The 12,755-nt window shown below is 42.6% G+C and overlaps 1 pseudogene; it reads right to left on the bottom strand.

Annotated features, from left to right (window-relative positions):
- Positions 1–907: 907 nt before the first annotated feature.
- LOC118631975 lies at positions 908–971 on the bottom strand (annotated as a pseudogene).
- Between the last annotated feature and the right edge of the window lie 11,784 nt (positions 972–12,755).

The raw sequence follows: 12,755 nt of genomic DNA, 5'->3' as shown, positions 1-12,755 counted from the left end.
GGATAGAGTCTGCAGCCGGGCACTGCACTCAGGAAATGGTCCTGCCCCTCATTCAACTACCATCACCCTCAACTCCGTGCCCCTGGGCAGCCATCAGCACCGCTATTCACCAACTGACTTCCTCAGGTCAGAAATACAGGCATCTCCTCTGACTTCTACTCTTCTGCTTTTCATCCAACACTTCAAGTTGATCTGTGACTTGGTCCTATAAGTTTTATCACTGGAGTCTGTGTCTAATGCATACCGTCTCTCCATTTTCACCACAACATAAATGTTGACCCTCAATATTTATTATTTTAATGAGATAAGAATCTCCTATTGCTTGCCACTAGCCATTTCTCAGACTGCAGACAGAGGGATCTTTCTAAAACAAAAAATAAGCCCGGCTGTTGTGGCTTCGTGGTTGAGCGTCGACCCATGCACCAAGAAGTCGCCAGTTCGATTCCTGGTCAGGGCACATGCCCAGGTTGTGGGACCAATCCCCAGTGGGCGGCATGCAGGAGGTGGCCAATCGATGTTCTCTCTCATCGATGTTTCTATCTCTCTCTTCCTCTCCCTTCCTCTTTCTCTCTCTAACATCTATAAAGAAAAAAAAATTTTTTTAAGCCCCTTTCAGCCTGAACTATCACCAACACCCATCTCAAATTGTATGTTCCTGACATACAACGATACTTACAATTACCCAAACATACTAAGATTTCTGGTCTTTATTTTTTCTAACTAAAATGTTTTTCTCATGACACCTATTGGATGATTAACCTCTATTTGTCCTTCAAGACTCAGCTCAGGTTCTACCTCCCTGAGGGCTGCTTCTTCTGTGTCTAATGACACCTTATTTGCCCTTCCCTTGTCTCATTATTGTGAATTTTACACACTTCTATTACTGTACTGTTTTGGAAAGTTTTTAAAGGGCCATGCTAATCTTCTCTGTATCATTCTAGTTTTAGTCTATGTGCTGCAGAAGCGAGCACTTGGAATTTTTACCCGTCCTTTCCTCCACTAACGGGAACTTTCTTGGCTAGAAGGTTGGTGTTTCCTTCCTACTGGTACCATATGTCTATCCTAATACCTTTGAGAGTAGGTTCTCAAATGATACGTTTTATGAATGAGAACCTTCCATACTGTGGTGACTAATAGTCATTTGTTGTCACCTGGTATTTTATTTCGTCTACGTATTTCAGAGACGGGACTCTGGAGGAAGTTCCATGTGCCCTGGGCTGTGTGGCAGCTTCTCACAACCCCAAGCAGGGTGTGTGCAACCACAGCTCCAAGACCTTTAATCTGGGCTGGAACATGATGCATGTGGCACCACCCTGCATCATTCCTTCCAAAGAATACACCAAACCCTTGGCTATGGTTTCCATCTGGGATGATTACAGCCCCAGATGATGTGATGTTATCGCACAACTTCCATCTCTCCACCCCAGAATTATCAATGCAATCTTGACATTGTTACAGAAAATAAGATGAATAATTATAAGTACTTTTCCACATAGTAACTCAGAATTGTAAGTGAGGGATAGGGTAGTAATTGCCTTTAATATGAAATATATTTAGTTCCACATTTTATAGAATTATGAACATTATTGATGGATAAGACTCTATTTTCTCAAAAAATTTCAAAACAACTATATAATAATAAATCCTATTTATATACCAAGTGTTATTCTAAGCTCATTACATGTACTGACTTATTTAACCCTCCCAACAACCACAGTGCGGTGATTAAAAGTATTACTTCCATCTTAGTGGTGGAAATTAATGCATAGAGGCAATAAGTAATCTGTTTCTATGTATATGGTTAGTCAGTAGTAGAACTGGGATTCAAACTCCAGAACACATCACTGCAAAGTACTGACACACTTGTATACTGTGGACTGTGTTTATGAAATTTAGAAACCTTTAAATTACTTACAAATATTAAATTATTAGTGACATGTAAAAAATTGGAAACTATCTATGATTCAAAACACATTTTTATTGCAGTAAAAACATGATGACCAATACCACATGTCTGATACTCTCAAAAGTCATGTTAAAAATTATGACCACAATTAAAATATTTCCATAATATCCAACCATGTGGCTTTACCCTGTCATGTTTTCATAATCCACGGTCTACACCAATGATGAGGAAACAGATATATGGCACCAAGCAACCAATCATCCAACTAGGTTTTGGACCCTACACAAGGAGAAGCTGAAGAAAGATAAATAGGTATATGTCCATACACCATCCCTATTTCTGCAAACTGTACATATGACTGAGGAGGAAATGTCAGAATTTCTTCAGACATAGTAACAAGGCTTCCTGGTCAACCTCTATTGCTGGCTATGAACTTGCATAGATTTGTTTAGAGTTGCAGGGGACATAAAGATTTTCCATGAATCAGCAAGGGCATGAAGAATGCTTAGCTAGAAACACAATTAGGCTTATGTTCATTCTTTATCTTTGACTTCAAGTCACTTAGGGAGAGTTATTTGTCTTCTTCAACAAGATTCCAAGTTCCTTGGAACTAGGGAACATGTGCTCTTTTTATTTCCTATTGCTCTCAGGACATGGTGTAATGCAAAGCACTTGGATCATATTTAGAGAGTGGGACTTGGGTGAGAAACGATCTTTGTGAGTCAAAACTTCCACATCTTAAATTGAGAGTTGTGGACAAGACGACTTCTAAATGCTCCTTTATAAAGTTGTTTTTCTTTACAAGTGCACAGTCCTTGTTGCCATCACGCCTGTGGCATCTTTTCCTTATTATCAAAGTCCTACAATACTCGGACCTCGAAACACAAATAGTGAGTAGAGATTCAGATTCAGTTTGAAGACCTGACTGTCCAGGTCGCTGGTGGCTTCCCAGACAATCTTCCTGGCTTCAGTTTTGGCCTTTTAATCCAATTCTCATGTAGAAGTCATAATGGCCTTTGCAAAATGGAAATCAGATTTGTTCCTCCTGTGTGTGCATCCAAATATTGCCCTTGTATAAAGTCTAAATGTTTAATGTGAATTACAAAGCTCTTCAGGAACTCTGTGCTCGGAACCATTGTGCTATACTCTCTTCCTGCTTGAGTCCTTCCAGACTAGTTAAATGATACCTCTGTTACATGGTACTGTAGCATCCCACACTTCCCCTGTGAGAGGTCTTCGCTCAGTGACTCTCATCACTTTCTGCTGTATCAGGCATCCCCCACTAATTAAGCTGTCAGCTGCGTTAGGGCAGGACACATATTTGCCTTTGTTCATCTTTTAAGTGCTTGCATCTAGTATGATTAACATTTAGCAGATGCTCAACATATAACTTTTGAATGAATGAATGAATGAATGAATGAATGAACTAGTACCATACTACCATTAACTAGACATTGTGATTTCATTCCTGGCAGCAGGGAAAAATAATGTTTATCTACCTGATATGACACGACCACACGACTTAACCTTTGAAACAGCTTTCACATTCTCCAAGGAAAAAAAAAGGAAAAAGAAAAAAAAAAGATTATGAAGCATTCTTGTTTCAGAATAGAGATAATAATTCTTCAAGTGTCATGCACTTGACATTTTACTTTTTACAAAAGTCTGTCCTTTATACTACTGTGCAATTTCAATATGATATATGATATGCATCAAACCTTTCCTTAGCTATTTATCCAGCAGTAATTCATTCACTATGCCAGACACTCTCTTAGGTGTCAAGGAAACCCAGATGTATAAGACAAGTCTCTTTCTCTTGAGGAGCTCATACTAAATGGAGGAGACAGGCAGGCAAACACAATAGTACTCATATGTACTAAATACTGAGCACATGCTTTGTGCATTTTGTATACATTTTCACATTTAATCCTGATGTGAGTCTTCTAATGTAAGCTGAAAAAAGTCAAGGGAGCATTTGGTCCAAGTCCACTCTAGTAATAGGAACTGATTTAGGATTTAATCCTAGGACTGTCCAATTCCAGAACTCATCATATCACATTATGATATATTATGTTAGGTGCTTTAATCCAAACATAAATGGAAGAGGCAGGAAAACAGAGAGGAGAGAGAAAACCATTTTTCCACAGGTAGAGAGAAAAATGTCTCTGTGCATTTGTGCACTCATATATATGAGTTGGAGAGAGCTTCATAGAAGAGAAGATATTTTACCTGTGGAAAGAAATTAAACTCACAAAACAATTGAGCAATGCGAGAGCCTGATAAGATGAGCTAAAAGTTATTAGCTATTGATGGGGAATTGGCCACACAGAAGGAAGTAACACGCGATGAAATGGTTGTCTTTCTGCTGTTTGTCTTATTGGGAATGAGATTTTAAGAAGGGCAATGATGGATTTGAATCTGTATAAAGATTGTTAGCTATTCACAAAAGGTTGTTTGGAGGTGAGAAAGACTGAAAGCAAAATGTATGAGACATCAGCAAATAAGAATTTGAAGTAGGGGAGCATTGTTGGGGCTGCAGAGGAGGTCCCTAATAAGAAAGATGTTGAAAAGAAAGCATTCATAGAATGTATAAGTTACATGTGGGCATACATCTAGGACGAGTTTAAGGTTCTAGTTTGGCAACCTGTTGAATTTCACCCTGAAACCCAAGCTTATTTCTGCAGCTGTCTCGAGTGGCTATGAAATAAAACAACGATGCTTACCACGTTCCAGATATTCTTTTAAGCAATCACAACAAACCCATGCGTTATGCACTATCATCATTCCTATTTTATAGCTGTGCAAAGTAAGGCAAAGAAAATTAAATAATTTTTAATAGAGCTGTGGTAATGAAAACTGGGAGTCTGTGCCCAGGCTCCCATTAGGACCGGGACATATTCCACTGAAGGCTGGCAGTACTGCTAACAGCCCTCAGCTCTCAGCCCCATTAAGGGAAGAGAGCCACATTACCCGGATACATGATGCCCTTCCCAGGGAAGAGTCTGCTACCAATGACTGACAGACGCAGGGTTGCAAAGACATGGCCTTTTCTCTGCAGCTTCAGACAACTCTGAACATGCATCTCAGCTTCAGCTATCCCCATGAGGTTGGCTTTGATGAGAGTACACACAACTCTAGTTTTCTTTTTTGCCCAATTCATCTTTCTTCCCTAACCCCCATAGCCTTAGTCTAAAAAGCACTCCTTAACAAACATCCTATAAACAAATCTTCATTTCCGAGTCTGCTTTCTGAGAATTCCCTTCTGAATAGCCACCAAAATGGCAGAACTGGCATTTGCTCCCAGATCTATTGGTTGTAATAGCCGTGGATTTGAACACTTTTCTACATAGGTTTGCAAAAGCAAAGACCCTAGAGCAACGCCAGTCACTTCAAAAATGATTCATAAATAGACGTATTGTGACTTCCACATTTTGTAACAGTTCGTGATGCAGATAACATTCAATAACAATTGAGTTGAAATGAGAAGAGAACCAAGAAGATGTTGAACCAAGTACCGTCAAAATCAAGGGGAGAGAACATTTCAAGAAATCGCAACTAGTCAATCACATCCAATACCAAAGGAAAATGAAATGGCCTAAGGACTGAAAAATGTCCAATGGCTTTGGCAGTGGGAAGGTTGGAGCCGTGTAAGCGGGTTATTTGCTGGGACATGAAGCAGGCATCAGCTGAACTGCTGTGTTACAGGAGAAATGGGAATGCAGAGATGAGGACTTGTGAACTATGATGCCAGGGAGCTTGGCTTGCAAGGGAGCCAGGATGGAGTCTTCTTGATTTTTTTAAACATTGCTCATGGGTCCAGGTTGAATTGAGTCCATATACACTGCGTACACACAGAGAACCTAGAGTAATAAGGCTTGCTATAAATCTTAAGCAAACATCTGAGCCTCTGTGAACACTTTGCCTCACATCTTCTCCCGTCTCAAGAACTGGAGGTTCCCAAAAGTGAATTCCCAAGCCCCACGCTGTGATGTGGTCAAGCCCGGTGCTTAGTCACTCTGTGTCTGGCGTCCACAGCCCAGGTTTGGGAAGCAAGAGTTTCCCCTAACGTCTTGCCCTGACATTCACCGTGAAGAACACCAGGAACTGTTTCAGGTAAGAAGTCTCCAACCTATGGCCACAGGGGTGGGTGGCCCAGGGAATTAACCACAGAAAGTGTTTCCCACGAACCCACAGAGCACAGAATCCATGTTTGAAAGGCTGGTGTTTTTCTGTGCTTTGCTTCTTCTCGGCAGAGTACAGTACCGAGCATTATGTAATAGAGGCAACAGCAGCAAAACCTTTAAAAAATCATCTCTTGTGGTAAATTTGAAAGCGAATGTGGAGGGCTGGAACGTTTCTGATTTTCCACTCAGTGGATGGAACTGCCAGATACTTTTGTATCACTTTCTCTCCAGTTAGCTTTGCAGAGCAAAGATCAAATGCATGACCTCCCAGTCAATTTCAAAATTCTGAAAAAAGAAAAATAGACTCTGTAGATTTCAGCTGGAGACCAGAGGCTGCAAAATGGTACTTTGCAGACACATGTGTTACTGCAATTGTATGAATATCTTATAAAAAATGGAATCTTTTTTTTTATTGTGATAATCCATGGAAATTCCCAGCTCACTGGAACCTACTGGGTTGAGAGATTACATGTCGATGGTCTTGCCCAGACCTCCTGTGGTTTAAAAAAGAGTAGTGTGAGGACTCTTAATTGTGATAACTCACATATCTTCCCTCAGTTTCCCTATTGAACCATTGGAGTAGGTATAACTTTTATTCTATAAAACTTGGAAGCAAGGACCCTGGCCGGTTTGGCTCAGGGGTTAGAGCGTTGGCCTGCGGACCAGAGAGTCCCGGGTTCAGTTCCCGTTAACGGCATGTACCTCGGTTGCAGTTTGTCCCTGGCCCCAATTGGGGTCGTGTGGGTCGCAGCCACTCGATGTGTCTCTCTCACATTGATGTTTCTCTCTCTCTTTCTCCCTCCCTCTCTATCTGAAGATAAATGCAAAAATGTCCTCGGGTGAGAACAAAAAGAAAAACTTGGAAGCAAGGAACTTCATAGTATCGTCTTTCAGGAAATCAGATGACCTGTTCTGGGCTTCCATGTTTCTGGCAAAAGTGAGAAAATGTAACCAGGTTTCAATATGACACCTTCTCAGTGTCATGCAGGAATAGTAGGGGTCTCGTGCATTTAACGAAGGACCTTGTGCCCACTACTCCTAAAGGCAGGTGGCCGCAGATCACAACAGGAGTGAGTGCGTGTGTGTGTGTGTGTGTGCACATGTGCATGTGTGGACATGGGTGTTAGTATACTCATGTGCATGTATGTGAAGGATTGTTCTACCCTGAGGGTTAGTCTTGTCAACCACTATCCGACATCCCAAGGCCCTTCCCATCCGAGGTACCACACTTACCCTGGCCCTGCAAGGCGTCCACCATTAGAGAAATAGTACAATGTGATCTGCCCCGATCTTGGGGGCCCTGCAAGGCGTCCACCATTAGAGAAATAGTACAATGTGATCTGCCCCGATCTTGGGGGCCCTGCAAGAGTCCACCATTAGAGAAATAGTACAATGTGATCTGCCCCGATCTTGGGGGCCCTGCAAGGCGTCCACCATTAGAGAAATAGTACAATGTGATCTGCCCCGATCTTGGGGGCCCTGCAAGAGTCCACCATTAGAGAAATAGTACAATGTGATCTGCCCCGATCTTAGGGGCCTGCAAGGCGTCCACCATTAGAGAAATAGTACAATGTGATCTGCCCCGATCTTGGGGGCCTGCAAGGTGTCTACCATTAGAGAAATAGTACAATGTGATCTGCCCCGATCTTGGGGGAGCTCTAAAAGCAGTTAAAAATATTTTTCCCCCTAGTTTGTTCCACTTCCGCCTTTCCCAATCCTTGCAGCCTTTATTCATAATAGGTGAGACCAAAGATCTCAGAGTATCTCCTGGGGATGGGTGGATACCCCCCGACTTTGTCCTCTGTCAACAGCTGATACCGCTACCCGCTACCTAACCAGAAGCAGTGCAAACACCGAGTTAAATCACTTGCTTGGGATGAGAAACCATAACAAAACAAATTTAATATTTAAACTGTGCTATACACTCTTCACCTTCTCGCCTTCCTCATGTCGGCTTGTGAACATGTTTCTGGCGAATGAGACTGCCCAGAAAGTACGCATCCGTGTGCGGGTTTGACCTGCAGGGCTAGCTCTGGGCGAAGGCAGCTGGAGACAAGCCTGTCCCGGGCTCTTCGCAAAGCCTGCCTCTGCCTGTTAAACGGCTCCTGGTCGGATTTCCAATGATGCTGAGTGACGGCAGCGTGCACAGAGGGCCTTGGCACCAGGTAAGTGGACTGAAAGACACACAGGGAACGGATGCTACTCTCGCTGGAAGATTTAATGATTGCAATATCAATCCTAACAGGAGCAACAGCATTGTTCTGTTTCAGCAAATGCTACCCGCCCTTTCAACATCACTGACATCTCAAACCAGAATACTCTCCGATTTTCATAGAAAGCGCACAAGGAGAACGAGGCTGACTAGTTAATGTGTTTAGACACTGGGGCTTTAAAAGAAGTCTTTGGAACGTGTATAACCTCAGCTTTAGTTCTGTTCATTAAATTCTATTGCCCCATTTCTCTTTTTATATTACCTTGTTCTCTCTCTCGTTTCTCTCTCTCTCTCTCTCCATTTGAAAAGCACTCTATGCCAAGCTCTAGAAAGTTTCTCTTGAAAGTGCAATGTCAAAAGTATCTGTTTAGGAATAGTATCCATTTATTTCTTCTACAAATGGAATACATAAATGAAACAAACAGACACAAATCCTTGCATATTTTGGCATTTCTATTGGTGGAAATGGATAGAAGATAGGCAATAAATAATGCACATAATAAATAAGTAAATGATTCCATCATGGGTGGTAAGTGCAGCAGGGTCAGCAGTATCGGGACCCTGGAAGCTGGTGGGCAGCTTTAAGTAATGTGTTCAGGGTGGATTTTATTGAGATGATGATATTTGGGCAAAGGCTTGAAACAGCTGTTAGGTACAAATCATGTGGGTGACTGGAAAAGAGCATGATGACTGAAGCTGCCTCCAGGAGAGCCAATGGCCAGTGCAAAGGCCCCCCAGCAAGAGGTGCCTGTTCAGAGGGAGGTCAAGGCACCCGGAGTGTGGGAGGGAGGACTGAAGGTGAGTGATGGCAGAGGGACAGAAGTCAGGTGTGCGGAGCCTCCTGGACATTGTCAGGATTTTGGCCCTTACTCAGAGCTGATGGAAGCCTTGGAGGTTTTTTTTAAATAGAAGAAAACAGGGTCCTTTTACATTTTAAAAGAATTACTCTGACTGCTGTGTTGAGAATGGACTGGGGAGGCAGCCACTGTGGAAAATTAGTTAGAGGGTGAAGAAGAGGAGGCGATGAGAAGTTCTCACTGAGTCAATTTTTCTTTCTTTATTTTATTGATTTGAGAGAGAGAGAGAAACACCAATCTGTTGTTCCACTTATTTATTCATTCACTGGTTGATTCTTATATGTGCCCTGACCAGGGACTGAACCCACAACTTGGTGTATTGGGATGACATTCTAACCAGCTGAACGACCCGACCAGGGCACTTGGTCCCTTTCTCCATGTGTTGTGAAAGAAGAGCCAACAGGATTTCCTGAGAGGCGGAGTGTGGGAAAATGGGTGGCCTTTCCCATTTTCATTACACTGTGTGAATGATGATCTCCTCTAGCTTTCTCACTTGGAGTATTGCTTCTGCTTCGTAAGAAATCATTTCTGTGTAATGCTAACCTTTCACCTCTATTTGTGTATCTTTGCTATGTCATCCATCACAGTCTTAACAAGGAAAAAAAAAAGGTTTAAGCATGCCTGACAATGGGGGCGGCCCCCTTTTCTAATAGAGGGCGTTTATAGTCTCCGTGGTTTTCATTAAAAAAAAAAAAACCAACTGGCCATTGTTTATACTACCACAGAAACAATGGAACCTGTACTTGGTTCCCAATTTATGTAGCTGATTTAATTTACTTTTGACAATTCCATCCCAGTCCTCACAGTTACAGGTTTTATTTTCCCTCCGAAACACCAAGGTGTTCTATTTGGATGTTGCTGGAAGAGAGGCGAGAGGAAGTTTGGCATATGAACGAGACGCCTGCCAGAGGGAAGCATACCAACCGCAATACGGCCTTGCCAGTTTTTGTCCCAGAGACGGCTCTCTGGCTGATGATGATACTACCTGTCAAGTGTATAGATGGCTTGTCAGTTGACTGTGCTGTTTTACCTGTATAATTCTCACAGTGGATCTGTGAATTACGTGGCTCTGGCTGCATGGTGCAGAGGAACATATTGTCACAAGGAGGTGAATTGATTTCCCCAGGTCCTATCACTGATAAATGACAGAGCCAGGCTCAAAACTGGGTGCACAGCTTAATTCCCATCACACTTCTGCTATGGGATCTACGCATGCGCCTCTTTGTTGTAAGTTGGTAGATCTGGAAACAGAAGGTTGAACGTAAATGAACTTTGTTCCACTTGACAGTCTTGTTAAGGATCGGCCTTTCCAGGAACAACGGCTGGTGGTGTTCAGCGGGTCTGTAGGATCTCAACGACCTTGACCTGGGATGCCAGCTCAGCCAGGACGAAATGCTACCTGTTTCATTTGCCTCCAGATGAAAGTCTTCACCTCTACCAGCTCCAGCAGGTGTAATTCTTTCCAGCGCCTGTGCTTTGATTATGGAGGACATTCATTCCCTGCCCCTAACCGCACTAGCGAGTCCCTGTCTTAGCCCTAATTGCTGCTATCGTTCATCCGCAGGGAGTCAAGCTCTGTGATGAATGAGAGGACCCGTTTATGGAGTCTGCAGTGCTGCAAGGCCCTTTAAGAACGGTTCAGTCCTGCTAGCGTGAATCTGGAAATAATTTGATATGTATCCCCTTCACAGCCTGGAAGAATAATATGCCACCAACTCCCTTTTCACAAGAGCATGAATGGGCTAACGCCATGAATTTCGACTGGGGCAGCGTCTAAAATTAGGGAAACGGAGGCGCAGAATTCACTCGATCAGAAGTTTATGTGTTTTCTTATTAACACTGAAGGTTTGCTCCTAACATTTCTGCTTACTGGCTCAGAAAGAAGTATGCCAGTGGATGGAATGGACGTTAATGGCTCTATTCCAAATGTCATCCGCAGTGTCAAAATGACTACCTGTGGACACACTGCTCAACCAAAGTAGCATTATGAGAGGAGGTGATGATTTCGAAGCCTGAAATTCTTGTGCGTTTTTAATGATTCCAGCTTAAACAAAGGAAAAACCTATTTTAGGTGCTTTTAAATATAATAAAAAGAGGATTCTTGTCTTAACCAGGACGAGGTACTTTTTTAAAAATGACATTTAAGCCCTGGCCAGTTTGGCTCAGCGGTTAGAGCGTTGGCCTGCGGTCCGGAGAGACCCGGGTTCGGTTCCCGCTAAGGGCACGTACTTCGGTTGCAGTTTGTCCCCGGCCCTGGTTGGTCGTGCGGGTGGCAGCCACTCGATGTGTCCCTTTCACGTCGATGTTTCTCTCTATCTCTCTCCCCCTCCCACTCTATCTGTACAAAAAATGGAAAAATATCCTCGGGTGAGGATAAAAAAAAAAAAAAAAATGACATTTAATTAAGTACAATTTTAGGGACTGATTTAAGGTTGTCATGTTTCAACCTTTAGGACACTTCAGGATGCATGTAAGAAAAAAAATGAAAAGACCCTTCACCATTATTACACGGATATTTGTGCCCATGGTAACATTGGTTAACACAGAAATTATTTGCTAACTTAGCCACTTCTTATATTTTTATTATTGACTACATATGGGTACTAGGTTTACCCATATCTGAAAAAAAATTACTATTAAGCTGGGCTCTTAATCACAAAGTTAGAATTCAACACTTTGTATTTAGCAACGTGTACCAGGTATCTGTGTGTATTTCTTAGGGAAACAGTTATAAAACAAATCTAGAAACCATTTCTCTGGCTTTGGAAAAGTTAAAAACTTCTAAAATGTTTATTTGAATAGAAGATATTTTATTGATGTATTCCAATCCCCTAAAACAGTGCCTGGTAAACAGTTTGGTTCTCAATAAATATTTACGGAGTGTTGGTTAAATAAATAGATGCTCTATTTTTCTCACCAACATTTCAGCAAATGTGAGCACTTACTCTACACTAAACAATATGCTAGGTCCTAGAAAAAGTAGAATAAGGCGAAGAAACCAGAGACCCAGATGCCAACTTTAAGTAGCTAGTGACCAGGTAGAGCAGGATGAAAGGAGAAACCCAGGCTATAGATGAGCCCTCTGTGATGATGGAAGAGAAGGCCACTGTCTGTCTGGGGAGATCAGACAGGACTTCCAAGAGGACAGGAGGCTCGATCTGAACTTTGTGAGAGACAAACTGACGAATGAATGAAACCGCACAGAATCAACGACAAACCTGTTTACTTTTATTTTGCTTCCAACGTCAATCGCCGTCACCCTCCAAGAAGCCAGAAAACATCATACCGAAATTGGAACTGGGCCGTTTAACTCTGTTGGGTTTAAACGAACAATATGTATTAAGTGCCAAACAAGTGTGTGCCCGGAGCTGGGCACCGATCTTGTGTGGGACAGCAGGACCCCTGCCCTGGAGGATTCCCACTCCGGTGTGTCATCGCCGCGCGGAGGAGCAGAGGGCTCTCCACCTCGTCTGTGGGCTGGAAAGAACTCCCCTCCCACAGGAAAAAAAGTGGAAGTTGAGACCTAATGAGCGAAAGGAGAGACAAACGGAAAAATGGGAGGGGTGGAAAGGAGGGAAGGACATTCCAGGAAGAGG

This window comes from Molossus molossus, unplaced genomic scaffold, assembly GCF_014108415.1.
Source record: "Molossus molossus isolate mMolMol1 unplaced genomic scaffold, mMolMol1.p scaffold_m16_p_16, whole genome shotgun sequence".
NCBI lineage: Eukaryota > Metazoa > Chordata > Mammalia > Chiroptera > Molossidae > Molossus > Molossus molossus.
This window is presented reverse-complemented; position numbering and strand designations above follow the sequence as displayed.